The sequence below is a fragment of the Columba livia genome, chromosome 4 (genome assembly GCF_036013475.1).
Source record: "Columba livia isolate bColLiv1 breed racing homer chromosome 4, bColLiv1.pat.W.v2, whole genome shotgun sequence".
Taxonomy (NCBI): domain Eukaryota; kingdom Metazoa; phylum Chordata; class Aves; order Columbiformes; family Columbidae; genus Columba; species Columba livia.
Window position 1 is genome coordinate 41,454,753 of NC_088605.1, and position 15,367 is coordinate 41,470,119.

Genomic DNA, 15,367 nt, shown 5'->3' on the forward strand with positions numbered 1-15,367 from the left:
ACATAATTCAAATGATTCCTGTTAAAAAAAAACCCTGACAATTTTAATTTAGAACAATTGTATGATCTGGTTTGCAGTGCCGTAAAAGAACACAGTTTTGTCAAAATGACACAGGGAGGAGGGTGAGGGTCTGAGCATGGTGACTGGGAATGAGGAGGATGGGAGAGAGGAAAGGGCAATATTTATCGGGACATCTCTTTCCTGGGCAAAAGATATTCTGCAGCTATGTGCATATATCTGCAATCATATTGACAGACAAGTGTGCATCAATGGAGCTCTCTTTCTCTCTTTGTCACTACTTCATAAGTTTTGAATGCTTTTTTCCCATACACTGGAAAACCTTGTTCTTTTAACTTCATAAAAATGCCTGAGAGCCCTCAAAATGGAAAGTGATTGCCTGGCAAGACTGTAGTGCCCGCCTCCAGTTACAGCAGCCACTGAAGTGTGACATAATTGTCCTTGTCCGCTCATTTCATGGTAGCCTTAGTCCTACCTCACAATGATTTCTTTAAATCAGGAGTGTCAAACTCATTTTCACTGTGGGCCTCATCAGCATATTTATACAGGACTAATATTAAATTTGGCCCTTTGAAGGCAAGCGTGAGGCTGATGTGATCCCCGGTGAAAATGAGTCTGACACTGCTGCTTTAAATGTAATTTTAAATGGTATCATAGGTGGATACTTATACATGCAAATATGCTCTATTTTGGCCCTCTTTAAGAACAGAATGATTTGGGCATTCTCTTGGGATTCCCACTAGTGTCAAAGCTGTAAAGTAACAGTATGTCTTCAATGCCAACACAAAATAGAGGCATGACCTAGACGGTGTTGCAGTACAACAGCAGTAGTGGGATAACCCTGTTGGCTACTCAGTACTGAAGGCTGGTTAATTTGTTCTCCTACTCTGCCTCTATTGCTCTGTCACATTATCTGTGCTTCAGCTGCTGCTGTATTTGTTGTTCCTTATTGAGTCTTATTGCCTGAAAGGGATGAAAAGTCACCAGCGGTAGAGAATTTACTTCAGTATTCATTAGTGGTTAATTACAAGGAATAAATGGGGGGGACTTGGGAGAATTTGGTCTTGATTCTTTTGTGTCATTTCTTCTGTCTTCAATCTCTGCCAAAATCCTGCCATTCTCACTTCAGTTCCTATGAATGAAATTTATAACTCTCAGGTTTAGTTCTTGCTATTGTTCTGCACATAGTAATTCTAACAAATAATTTAGTTCATTTGATAAAAGCAATGTGAAAGTAGTGTGTTCCCAGTAACATGTTCATGTACAAAGTTCCTCTGGAAATTATGAATAATAACCATAAATCAAAGTGGATACACAAACCTGTAGATAGCAATAAGGGAAAGTACTGCCAAATCTGTTCTCCTATCTGTATTCATGAATGATGTCGAAAAAATGAACACTGAGTTTTCTTGTGTACCCCAATATTAAAATAGAATGTTATTAATGTTATACTTTCAAAAAGCAATGTCTTTCATAAAAATAATGCACTTACATAGCTGGTGAGGTTGCCAGAAGTAGAAAGTCTCTTTTCTTGCAGAGGTGGAGCAGGTGATCAGTCACTCTTCCTTTTTTTTTTTTTTTAATTAGTTTATTTTAAATACCATTTAATTCTCTGAACCAATAGAGAATGTGTTCTCCAAACGTGTAGATAAAAAAGTTTCTTAAATTAAAAAGAAGAAAAGTATGAAAGCACTTTTTCAACACATACATCTTAAAAGTTTTCAAAAGAATGAAGTTTCCTACCTAATATGTATGCCCAAATCTTAGAAGCTTAGAAACCAATGATCTTATTCTTTACTTCAAAGATTTTTGAAGAAGGTCATATATTTATGATGAGACATTTGAGGGCAAAAGCCTGGAAGAACAGTAGCATTAGTCCTGAATTTCCTATTTCTTGACGTTTAAATTATACCATTTGGACATTATTCAAAATCTCTTGACACAGCCATACCAAGTCCCATCCACTGAAATGAGATACTTGAAAATTCAATGGCAGAAGACAAAGCGACTTAAAACTCTTGATTACTGTGATGTGTAGCTGCTTCAGTCATTACAATGTCACAGCCAAGTTATGAGACATTTCCATTTTTAACAATCTTAATGGGTTCAGGTCCTGACATCCTTATTAAATTACAGTCCAATTGATTTGTCGGTCTTAGACCTAGCCTATATTTCTGAAATGGAGGAATATATGGTAATGCAATCCATCTTGGGAGTTAAACCCAAGCTGCTACTAGTATCAGTATCAGCTGCTACTGGTATCAGTACTAATAATATGTATAGTATAACACATAAATATGGTCTTTATGTGGAGTTTTGAAGTGTAACATTGTCACTGGCTGAAAGTCTCTCAACAGCTGTCAAATGCACTTAGCTATTTACCATGATTAAGTGCCCAATTAAAACTTAAATACAGGAATCCAGAAAAATCATTCGATAAGACAAAACTTGGTCTTAGTTTAAGGTAATTTGAGAAATAATTTATTTTAGACTGTTACAGAGTTTTCTAAAACCTTACCAGCTCTGAAGTTTTATAAGCAGTCATGCAACATTTTTTGTCTTGCTTTTTATGTACATTCAAATATTCACTAGCATTTAACCTAGACTTCATAGAAGACTCCCTGCAGAAAAGTAACAGCAGAGACAAAAGTGAGAACTTACACTTTCTCATCCTGCTTATTTCAGTTAGGCATTCTCATTGTGATAGTCTTACAGTGGTTCTTAAAAAAAAAAAAAAAGTGAGGTTTCTAAATGTTTTCTTAAAATTTGTAAAAATAAATACCAGCATGTTAAATAAATATAAATAATGTTTAAATTCATTTAAGGATATATACACAGAATTTCAGACCAGCTTATGTAAATCAGTGCTGAAATATTTAAATTACATCAGTTCAATACCTAACTGAAAGCAAACTCAGTTGCAATTTATATGAGTGAGAACTACGTTGTGTTCTAACTTTCAAGGATTAGAATTGCCCAACTTAACATTATGTAATTTTTTGCACATAATATATTTCATGAATCATTAACGTAGAAAACAGTAATTGGGGGGGAGGAATTTGATTTCAAATTTCACACTATGGGTGTGTAAAATTGGTTCTTTATCTGAGACTATGTTAGGACATATACAAATTACCTCCAAATACACAAGTAATTCCAGCTGTGATTATAATCCATAATCTTTAACAACTTGCAAATCCTTTAAAATATCCGTTATCAACATGGGCTTTCAAAATTGCATTTATACATGATAACTGCCTGGTTTAGCAGCATAATGAAAAAATGTTTTATGGTATGAAGAACTTCTTTCTTAATATGAAGCCATTAGAGTTCTGAGAAATTACTGTGGGCTCTCATTTTTTTAGAACTGACTGTTGGAAATTTTTCCAGGTGTATTTTCACTTTTATCATTGTTGATTTTTGTGTTTGTTGCATATTTTCATGGAGCTCTGTTTGTGTTTATATTTATATTGTATGTTTATTCTTTCCTTTATGGAGACTAGCAGATCTAAACTATTGTGTGCCTTAAAAATAAAATAACTAGGATGATAAAAAGAAAAGTGGTTTCTTACTACAACTACGCTCTTCATGTCTAGTCAAAGTACTGTCAGACAATTAATGAAGCTAGAGTACATTGTCAACACCCCGTAAATGTAAATGTATCTACCTCAGAGCTCTACTTACCAAGGTGCATCTGAAGGAAAACAAACAAACAAACAAACAAAAAACCCACCAAAAAAACACCACCAAACAACCACCCTATTCTGCTTTAGCAAAAGATTGGCATTTTAAGAGTACAAAATTGAACTACAAATTGCCATGATTTTTGGTTTCTTTTTTCCTCATTTGAAACTTACCTATTTATCCAGAGAACTAATTTATATATAATATTTATATAATAATATAGCTAAGTTTATCTTTATATGTGGCTACTTTAAGATTCTTGAAGACCAGATTATATATGTATGTCCATATCTTTTAATTAGGGTTGTTTTCACGCAGCTGTGAAATCACGCAGATTATATATGTATGTCCATATCTTTTAATTAGGGTTGTTTTCACGCAGCTGTGTGAACAAACAAATAACCCAACGAAAGTGAGAAGCAGGTGTTCGGGTCAGTAGTGGGACTTAGGCATGGCAATAATGGCTGCTGTCACATTGAATCATGGGCATGGAAATGCCCACAGTAACTCACAAACAGGTTTTTTGGCATTTGACCTCCTAATCACGCAGAAGAGCCAAGGGATTCACAAGAGCCAATGTGCTGAAGTGAAAGATACCCTGAGGAAATAGCTGATGAAGAGGAATTTTGGTTTATGTTTCTGTGTTTGGAGGACTTACATGTTTAATGCACCACTGGACACAGATGCTTATTTGAATTTGGGTTTCACAGGCCTTAACTTCTTCTAAATTTAGAACCAAAAATCTTATGGTGACAAATTAATTTTTACCACTGTGCCATTTCTACACTAATTCATAATTCTTACCTGTAGTACAATCTTTCTTATATTAGTTTTTGGAACAAAATTTCTGCTGCAGAAATGATCTGATCATATGTCAACTACAAGCTTCCTAAAGAAAAGAAACTTAGAAAATGCAAAACAGTAGTGTTAATTTTTCCCTGTAAGTATCACATGAATTTTATATACTGTTATTGCAAATGATGGTTTTCCACTGAATATCTTATAATTACCTTCTTTGTGATCCTAAATTTTATTTTTATTTTCAGAATCTTTATAACCTGTTGCATGGCACCAACATACCAGTTATTTACAAGAGGAATATATGAGTGAGGTCAAATGCAGATTTTTAGCTATCACATGTTTCAGGTCTAAATTTCAGAACATTAACCGGTTTTAGGCAAAAAAATATTTTTTGTACATTATATAGCTAGCTACCTCTGATTCTCACTCTATATTTTGTTGTTTTATACTTAATCAAATGCCATTTTATTTTAGGGATTTGGGGGGGTTCCTTGCCAATGAATAACCTATGATTTAATTTAGTTCCCATATAGTTCTTAGGACTGTGCTGATATATGAATATACATAGGTTTCACATATGTATGTCTTTAAAAGCTGCACAGTAAATAGAGGTCACAGTTACATTACTCAGTATTACTCATGAGTAGTTAAAAAGTATTATGTTTTTACGTTCAGCACCGAAGCACCCTATTTTCATAAAATTTGCACGTTATACTGCAGAAATGTTTTACTGAAAAGACATTTTGATAACTGACCATTTAAACCTTTGTAGACATTTAAGCCATAATAATTATGAAAAAAGAATGAGCAGTTGTTTTTTGGTTAATGAATTCAAGACTAAAAGGCCCAAAGGTCTCTGACAGTTGGCAAATATTCAGTCTGTCTCACTCCTATCTTGTTGTCAGCAACAAATACCCGGCCCATGTAAAATTGCCTAAACTAAGATGTAACTAACAGTTGGATATATGAAAACCAGATGATTCCTACAATATGTCTTGAATTTGGGTATATAATAAGTAACATCAGTCTCATCATAATAAAAATAGTTTAGAATTAAAGCTTACAAAAATTTTGTATTTCTTTATGCCTCAGGAAACCATTCCTTTCAAAAGAAACATTTCTATTAAAAAGCAATTTATGCGATTTTTCATCATAATAAAGTACACACTTATCAATCTAAGGAAAGCTGTGGGTTTTTAGAAGTATAAACATAGTATTAAATGACATAAGGTATTGTAATTATTTTTAATTATTATGTCCAGAGCAGATAAATTTGTAGCTGCTACAACATCTGTGTTTTTAAGCTCCTTAATTTGAATAAATAAATGAAGTAAAATCCTCACCTGTCAGTTTGAAGTATCATGAGTCTGCTTTCAAATGAAACATTTGAACTGGGAATAACAGAAAAGCAAGTAAGGAAAAAAGCCTATTAAAAACAACAATGAAAAACATCCTGAAATACTCCAGTGAGTGGATAAGGATTTTATCTATATGTCCCAGGGTACATTTTCACTGTTCAGATGCATAAGGTGTAGCATACCATTTTGTTCATTTTCTATACCTGACATGCCCTGGCAACACCAAGCACTTAGACATTGCCTCCTATTACTATACATATGGTCCGCTTTTTCTTGCAGAGATGACAATTACAGAAATGATGCTAAAAAAGCACACCTTAATAATGATGAAGCACAAAATATACCCAAAGTGTTTATAGTTGGACATTAGAAAAGCAGAAGTGAAGCTTATCTCATTTTCACGCACTGATTCACCTGGTATGGATGCTGAGAGGCAAATTGTACACTGGAGTGCAGGTAATACCATTTTTCTTTAGAAATGCTGGTAAAGGTAACCTTGTATGGTGGCAGTAGTTTCTAGGAGTGGGTGTAGCTCATTCTGAATGACAGATGCCTCATACAGCATCACAGAATCTCTACCTGAGATTGGACCTCAGAAATTAAAGAGGCATTCAGCATCTTCTCTTAAGTAACATGCTTGTAAACAGGCTCACTCAGAGGTGCTGTCTGGTGTGTGTCGGTCTCTCATGACTGCAATGTGTTGCTTTTCTTTTTGCTAGAAGCTCTGAATTGTTAGTGCTGTGCTAGTACAGGCCACCAGAATCGTTCAGAGGTATCTAAATATTCAAAATTTTAATTCATAAAAGCAACGTTTTATCCTGATGTCAGTTGTTTAATAGCCTTTTAATAAACGGGAACTAAAAAATTATAAAAGCCTTTCAGGGGAAAGCCTGCTTCCAGAACTCCTGGCCCTGAAACTAAGGACAGAGAGCGAGTGCTGGGACTTTGATGGTGTCCAGCAGATTCTGCTGGAAGCTTTATGATATTGCCTGCTGACATATTCGTGAGTGTGGTAGAATCAAGTTTCTTTCCACTACATGTGACTGTGTCTGCACTTATTTGGCAAGCTATGCCTACAGCAAAATTTAAACTTATTTTTTAACATCTCTATACATTTATTGAATTAGCAAAGGATATATTTGTCTGCTGATGACCTTCCTGTTAAAGACTATTCTCACTTCAGCATTTTATTGCTTTTTTTTTTTTTTTTTAAATACCTTTGGCTAAACACTTTGACACCTCTTGCATCCCAAGACATTAGAAATGTCCATAAGCATGTGGATAGTAAGGACTAAGGGCTGAATGGAATTATCATACCAGGGCCTCATTTTTCTACTCAGCCATTAGCAAGAAAGAATGAAATGTGAAGTTGAAAATTTATAGTCCCATTCTTTCAGACATACAACCTTTTTGCATAACACGACCTCTAATACAGTAATTGTTTCAAGCATTTAACCATTTGGAATTATGGGAATATCTTTATTTCTAGCAAAATAAAAGAAACCAGCAGTACAAAACAAAATCACTGGCTTTTTAAAAAGAACGTTTCAAATGCCTTCTGCGAGGACTAAGCATTTATTTTCATTTACAAATAGCAGGCACTTTGGATTTAATTATTCACTGTTATTATAAAGGCTTTCTAAAATAAGACATAATAGTTTAGACTAGCAGTTTAAAGAGCTGCTTGATACATTGAAATGAAAAGTGAGAGTATGAAAAATACATTTCATTACTTCCTGCTGCCTCAGTGTCTTGGGGCACTATGTTTCCAGGGAGAAATATTGCAAATACAGTAACCCGCAGAGCAATTTTATGGTGGACATTTTCCCTTGGTGAATATAGCAATTTGACAACAACTTCTTCCACATATATGCATGCTGTACCTCACTACATTTGAATGTCATTTAGTGAAAGAAATGAAGAATTACAAGAAAAGGCTGAGTCTCAGTGGATGTTAGAGAATCAGAGTGCAGAAGAGGAAGCAATTATTTACTTGCAATAAGCAGCGAGTGCAGTCTGCAATGGACAGATTGGATTCCTGCCTTCATGGGAGACCAATAAGCTATTTCTGAGATGACATTGCCACAATTACAGCTCTGTCTCATTTGAACCATAATAAAGCTGGGGACTGAATAGCATAAAATGTATAAAAACTTCTGGTCCCCCTGGGCCTCTAGCTTTCTCTTGAATGTTGTGGGGGAATAGACCAAAATAAAAAATGCTGCTTCTGCATTGTTTAGGGACTGCAGTTGCATCCTCAGCTGCAGAGTAACCTATGAGCTTTTAGGACTTAACTCCACACAGAATTGCTGTTTTTTCCCCAAAAACCACCCTTCAACCCTTGTTGCCTATTCCAGAGCAGTTCTTGGGAGATGGGAACATTCCTTGTCACATTGTCTTGAATTACAAAAACATCAGTGAATTACAGCATTTTCCTCTGTACATTTCAAGGTGATACCAGCCACCAGCCAGTCCCATAGGCAGGAAAAAAAAATAATTCTACCTTAGTGCTGTCATCCCTTTAGTTCTGCTCCATCATCGGACCCAGCTGCTAGTGACTCCAGGTCATTGTGAGCCACAGAGAGACCATAAGGAAATCAGCTCAACTTTTATTTTCAATCTGCTGTCCAGTATACACATGTTGGGTCTACAACTTGCTCTCTAGGCATATTTGTTATAGTTCTTCCGTTGCGTAAAGACATCATGAGGCAAATGTTGTTTCATTAACAGGAAACTCTTATCTCCAGCTGGCCCAGAATTGTCGCCTTGGTGGAAAAGGCCATGCGTATATAATGAAGGCCCGTTTCTGTGACCTCCTCCTCCTTGCTCTCAGAAGATCAATTGCAGACAAGGGGACAGATGCTAATGGAAACACTGGAAGGAAAATAATTGATAAATATTGTGTTTCTGGCAACACGGAGTAAACACAGAATGAAAAACTATTTCTTCTGTTGGAGGAGGTCACTTTGGGTTTACAGCTTGGAAAGAAAACTTAGAAGAGAGCTTGAGAGTATGATCAAGGTGCCAGGTACCCCTGGAACCATGAGAATACAGCACAACAAAACATTAAACAGAGTAGATGTAAGAACAACTGTACTAATTTGAAAAGAAATTTGTAGAAATCAACTACACGGCTATAGGAGCAATATAAATAATGCCTGTTTCCAAGCCTAATTTATTTTTGAAAGGTGAAACTTGGCACATGATTTGAGCACAAGACGTAGAAAGCAACAATTGTTATAGTATTTTACTGCATAAATTTCTGTCCCATGAACTCCTTAGCATTTTGTATCTGAATAATGAAAATAATATGTGGATAAAGTGTGTTAACTTCTTCTTTGATAAAGAAAAGCAAAGCATAGATCTTAACATCCATTCTGTCTTTTTTCACTGTTTGTATCATCTAGTGATGTCATAATTTAAATACCTTGTTCTCTTTTTTTTTTTTTTCTCAGGAAAATGCTATTTCTTATCGTTTCAGATTTTTCTTGGTGATTTTCCATTCTTCAGAGATAGGGTAAGTCCATTTACACGTTGAATGATGTCACTGAAACCACCATTTAAAAGCCTCTTAGAAATTTTGTCAAAAACTTCATGTCGGAAATGGGTAAAATGACCGATATGAGATAAAAATAGTAAATTTGTGTCCTCTTTTGCATTTTGTTATTTGTAGATCTTTAACAGCAATCTTAAGAAGTTTCCATGTTTCTTTATGCCCATGAATGAGCAGGGGTTCAACGCAGAAGGTCAACTTTGCATCGTTTTTAACATATCTGGAACCAGAAATTAATGAGGCTGTCTTTTTGATCTAATTTCAGACTTCCTTAGTTTATGGATTTAAACAGCTTTGGTATCTGCCTTAAATGAAACGTGACATGGATTGGTGCTCTCAAAGCAAAAAGGGCTGCAATAATTCCCGATCATTTTTACTTCAGTTTTACTTAAACAAATGATGCTTTCTGTTATTATTTATTATTTATAAGTGCAGCAGATACTCTGGAAAAACCTCTTCTCATCTCTATGGGCAAATTTCTTAGAGTGTTCTATGATTATTGGCAATTATTCTTTCTATAACTCTTTTGGGGTGCTTGGTTATTTTCTTGCAAGAAGTGGTAAAAATTTCAGTGAATTATGACAGTTGTGAATTCACCCTTGTGAATCTGGCTGAGAAGACTTTTGCTTCAAGCAGTATTAAAACTACATACATTTTGTTAACCTTTTTTTTTTTCTCTCCTGAAAGGATATGAAGCCCAGATCTTAGAGGTGTGCATAAAGACCTTTCAGGAATAATAGACCTCCTACAGTGGTAACAGTTAGTTAAATGATGGGGCACATATTCTAGGTTACCTTACAGATTGAGATGTACTTAAAAGAAGCATATCCTGTTTTATATTAAATAAAATATAATTTTATAGTTTAAAGTTTGTAGCCCAGAAAGAAATGTATACTATAGATTTTTATAGAAACCGAGCAAAACATTAAAACCTTTGTTAATTTACTCCCTACCCTTATGCTTTTATAGTAACTGTTTGGCTTCCTTCCTATTTTGTAACAGGACCTCAGTCTCCTGATCACTTGTATTAAGTCAATAGCTCCCTTCTGCCTTCTTCAAGATTTCTCACTAGAATCTGCTCCAGAGAAACATTATGGATAAGCACAGCATAAAATTGTTCAGGTTCCTTCTGCCTGGAATAGCCTTCCAGCAGTAAGTTCAACAAACCTCCGTATTAACACATCGCTGCAGCCTCCCTGACTACTACACACTTGTATGCAGAAGTGAAGCAGGTACTTGTACACTCAGGCTATGAAAGCACCAGGGTTCAAGCTGTGGCACAGCCCCATCATTTGGCAACCTTTGAACTGAAAAAGAAAAAACCTTACTCTGAGAAAATGCAGTGTCCAAGAGCCAGAAAGGCCTCACAGAAGTCCTAGTCCAAGAATTATGAAATCTGGCTGGCAACAGACTGTGAGCACAGGCCAGTTGGCCTGAAGACTGCCCTTCTCTCTCAAAAGCATTATCAAAGGATAATCACAGCATATTGCGATTCACCTTGAAAATGAATTAGTCACCCCAGGCAGTGTTTATCAGTTTGTGGCCTCTTTGCCAATCATGAATGGTAGATATGCAGCTCCTTAGACCATACTACCATTCCTCTATTCTTACAGATGTTAAGTCAGATTAAAAACCAGAAGGAAATACATCAAATATTTTTCTAGAGCTACACAAGGGGGCAAGAATTTCGCATACCCTCCCTATGCACTCAGACTAGGGAGAAAATTTGTGATCCCCAGTTAAAATGCCAGCACAATTAAGTCCATAGCTGCTAAATGACGAAGTAGGATTCATCCAGCAAATATGCTTGTTCATTGTGGAAGGACACAACACAGCTTGATATACCACTGAATAGTCATTCCTTCGGATGCAGCTCCTGGGAGACAGATGCACATTCAGAAAAAAGCAGCCAAAACCCACTGCCACCCCCCAAAAACAACTGGGACATCTGGACTAAGTGTTTTGTTTTGGAAAAGAAAACACATTGAAGATGACTGACCTTATTTTAGAGAATGCAACTAACTGGGTTTTGGTTTTGAGATGAAGAGATGCAGTACAAAAATGGACACGCAGTTTCTCAGTTGGTACCAAACAAACAGCCTTCAGATGCAGGGAAATATTTCTGCAGGAAATTGAAATATATTGGTTCTCTGTACATTTTGATAGAAGATTTGGATAACTACAACAATTCATTCAGAATGCAAATGTCATTAATGTAGTATCCTCATGCTGAAGAGTGAACAACAGATATGTCACATCTTTAGATAACTGAATGACAGAAGGTGCTGTGAGAAAGGAGTGCGAGTAAAAGATGATGTAATTAGTCAGTAATAATGTAAATAGCAAAAAATTTTAATCTCTTTTCATGTGTGCATTCTTCACCATAGTTCTGAAAGGATACTTATTTAATTTAACATACTGTTATTACAAAGACATTGTATGTAGCCCAAGTATATAGAGCTACAAAGATTAAAAAACAGGCATTTTTCACAGTAACACTTCGAACATTTTCAATGTTAAAATAATGTATCTCCCTGTTTTTCCATAAAAGTAAACAGTTTACATAAAACAGGTTTGCTAATGCATTGCATGGACCCATTTTTAATACATAACTCTGTGTGATCTGTGTGTGTGTGTTGTTCAACTTAAGATGTGAAGAAGTATTTTTCATGTGGGACAACCTGCCTGTTTTTCTGTGTGGTAGCAGAGCAATGATCATGGAAAAAATTGATGCAGAGACTCAGCCAAGCTGTTATACAAATACAGTTCATTTATATAATAGCAGAGCTAACTAGAAAATACAAAGACAAGGGAAATATTTGTTGAAGTAACATAGAAAAACAACTCACCAATCCTTCAGCTTATTACACTGATGCAACTCTTCCAAAAATCTGTGGGGTTCTACCAGCTTAATAAAAATGAAAATGTCATTCATTATAAGCAAAATCTGTTTAGATTTTGGCAGATCTTGGAGGGACAAAATTCCCTATGGATTTTTATTATTATTATTAGTGAAGATACTACACAGTGTTGTCCAAATAGAATAAAAAATACCCAGCTTTTTTTTTTTTCTTTTAATAAAGTTTCACACTTAAATTAACAAAATGAAAACCTCACAGAATAACAGAAATAAAATAACATTACTGCTGCTGTCTATAGAAGGCTTTCAATAGGACATGTTGATCAATAAGCCTACAATAGGTCGTGAACATAGTATTTAGGAAATGAAAATACATTATGAAATTAGGCAATTAAATAATTTGCTTGATATTAAGACAGAAATAAAGAATAAACAGACAAGGTTTCTCTAAACCCAAGAAAAAATGTCCAGAATATGTATCTACATCTATACAGATACATTTACAGATATAAGATTTATTTTTATTAGGTATCAAGATGTACTGGAAGAAAACATCTGGAATACTTACAGAGCACAGAGGAAATATCTAACAGCCTAATGATTCCTATTTATTGAAAACAGAAAGATCTTTTTTGTCATACCTTTTCTAGAGACTGAACCAAGTAAAATACTTGTACCATTGAAAACTGAGACTGCTTACTCCTTCTTAACAGAATGCAAACTACTGCCATGGGTGAGAAAGATGGTGCACTTGAACTTTTGGGTAACAGGTGGCATGGCAAAACTTCAGGAAGACAAATATCTAGGAGGCATCTAGCAAAAAAAAAAAAAAGAGAGCATAGTGTGTATAGTGTACATAGAAATTGCTTATACAGCAGGTGCATTCCATTTGTAGACTGGGGAAATGCAGATACCACTGTGCCTTATCAAGGTTAAATGCTTTAATTCTTCTCTCCCTTGCATGCATTTTACATTTCTGTGGTTTGTTTTGTTTCTGTATAGTTTTTCAATTTATATATATGTAAAAAACAAAACAAAACAAAACAGACCTATTTTTTCTCTATAGTTGGATATGGAGAAACTCAGTTTATACTTTGTCTTAAGGACACTGATTCTGTCATCAAGCTAAACAGAAAAATGGGCTAAAATTGGTTACTTTGAGTTTCATGCTTAGAGAATTTCAACTGCGGGGCACTTCCTGGGAATTACTTATTAGAGAGGTCTGAGACATTATACTTGTCTACCCAAACCATCTCAGCATCTCATAGCTTCTCAATGTCACCTGCCTCCTCAAACACAAAATGCATGGGGCTAGTTGTGAAAACTGCTGCAGTAAGGTTTGATCCTACTCCCATTTCAAAAACAGTGTGAAAAATAAGTAGGACTATTTTATTGTACAGTATTATGGTAGCTGGCAACCTGAGTTGTGCTATGATCTAGTGACACTTAATAGCCTTTCATACTCTGCACGTATAGCTAATCCTGGAAACCACGTGAGATGTGACTACAAAGACTGAACAGCCTGTGCACTTGGCATTGCTTCTACCCTATTTTTTCACACTCTATTTCTCATTGAGAAAACAAACAAACAAGCAAACAAGAATTTTCAGTCTGTAACATAATAGAAATGCTTGTACAAGCTCAAGCAGCTAGATAAGCTGATTATTTTGTTCAAGTGTCAGCTTGTTTTCAGCTGCTGTCAAACATTTTGTCACACTAGATGCCCATTATATCTGTTACATGGTGAAATGTTTCAGTACATAAAAAACAAGGTGCATGATTTTCTCTTATCTTTGGAATCACAAAAGACCTTTTCATGATAGCTGTGTTTGCTACACCCCCTGCAGTTCACTTCAAAGTTCCTCTTATAATATTTTTTCTCATGCTCATGTATATACTTTTCAAAGTTACCACATCTCTAACAAAGCCATGTTGTTTTCTTTGCTCACTTTTGCTTTCCATTTTGCTAAATAAATCTACTCCAATGGCTAAAAATTTGCAATGTACTTTATGTTGTATACTGGTGACGCAAAGAAAACCTACTCCTTTTATTAACTTTTTGTGTATTTCATTGCCTTTTAAGATGCCTGTCTCGAGAAGCTTGCTTAAATATAAGTACTGGTTGCAAGTGTGCTGATCACCTAAACAGCAACACTACTTGCTTCACAAAGGACTCTTTTACTCTAGTTCATGGCAAAATCATTTTCTTCCAGATTCTCCCTTCTTTCCACCCCTTAATGTCCAATTTTTTTCTCCCTGTTTCCTTATGACAACATGAAATATAACATAATGGTTCATGGATTTTGCGGTCCATTATTCAGAGGCTGGTTTTATACCAAGTCGCTGAACTAACTCCTAGTTTTACTCTACGGCACTGTAAATACTGTTGAAAGTCAGTAAAATTTTATTTAGCCAAGTATGCAATATTGTGCCTGTACAGATTATCTCTTCCATTGGCCGTAGAAATTTTTTATAAGCCTGTTTTAATAAAATGTATTATTTATATTGGGTTTGAAAGGATTTCCAGATATGCAACTATGCTTTTCAAGCTAGAGACTCAATATGGCTTTTTATTTACCAGTACAAAGAAATGGCATGACGCTGAGACAATTCCATGCCAGGCTGGAGTGTACATGGCTGAGTGAGCAGCATCATGCCCTCAGCTAGGCTGCTGTGGATGGGGGAGAAAAGAGAAGGTTTTACGCCTTCTGTTCTATCAGTGGAATTTAATGGAAAATGTATGTCTCAGCCAGGGGCCAAGCAAGCAGCCAAACAATGATGTTGGCCACAGTCAGGACCAACCCGTTCATTTGGCCGCAGAAGAAAAGCTCTGCAGCAAAGAGTAGCACTTTGAAACAGCTGTACCATGGCACAGCTTTTGGTAGATTGCTAAACACAGTAAAGGCCCTCACATATAAGAAAACTGAGACAAATCAAACAAATGCATATGCAATTAATATCCTTTGCTGTCCTTTATCAGTTTTCACTTTGGCAAGCAGGTCTCAGCTGCGTGGAAGGGAGTCATCACTTGAAATCCCCTATTACAGACTGGAAAAGTGACTTTTTTTTTTTCTTACTATGCAGTTTAAAAGA

At 35.6% G+C, this 15,367-nt stretch overlaps 1 long non-coding RNA gene across 1 annotated transcript; it reads left to right on the forward strand.

Moving 5' to 3' along the window:
* The first annotated feature begins 2,532 nt into the window (after positions 1-2,532).
* On the forward strand, positions 2,533-14,554 carry LOC135579360 (uncharacterized). Its single transcript, XR_010472278.1, has 3 exons — positions 2,533-6,317; positions 9,317-9,378; positions 10,417-14,554. It is a non-coding gene; the product is annotated as an uncharacterized LOC135579360 (long non-coding RNA).
* Positions 14,555-15,367: the final 813 nt, after the last annotated feature.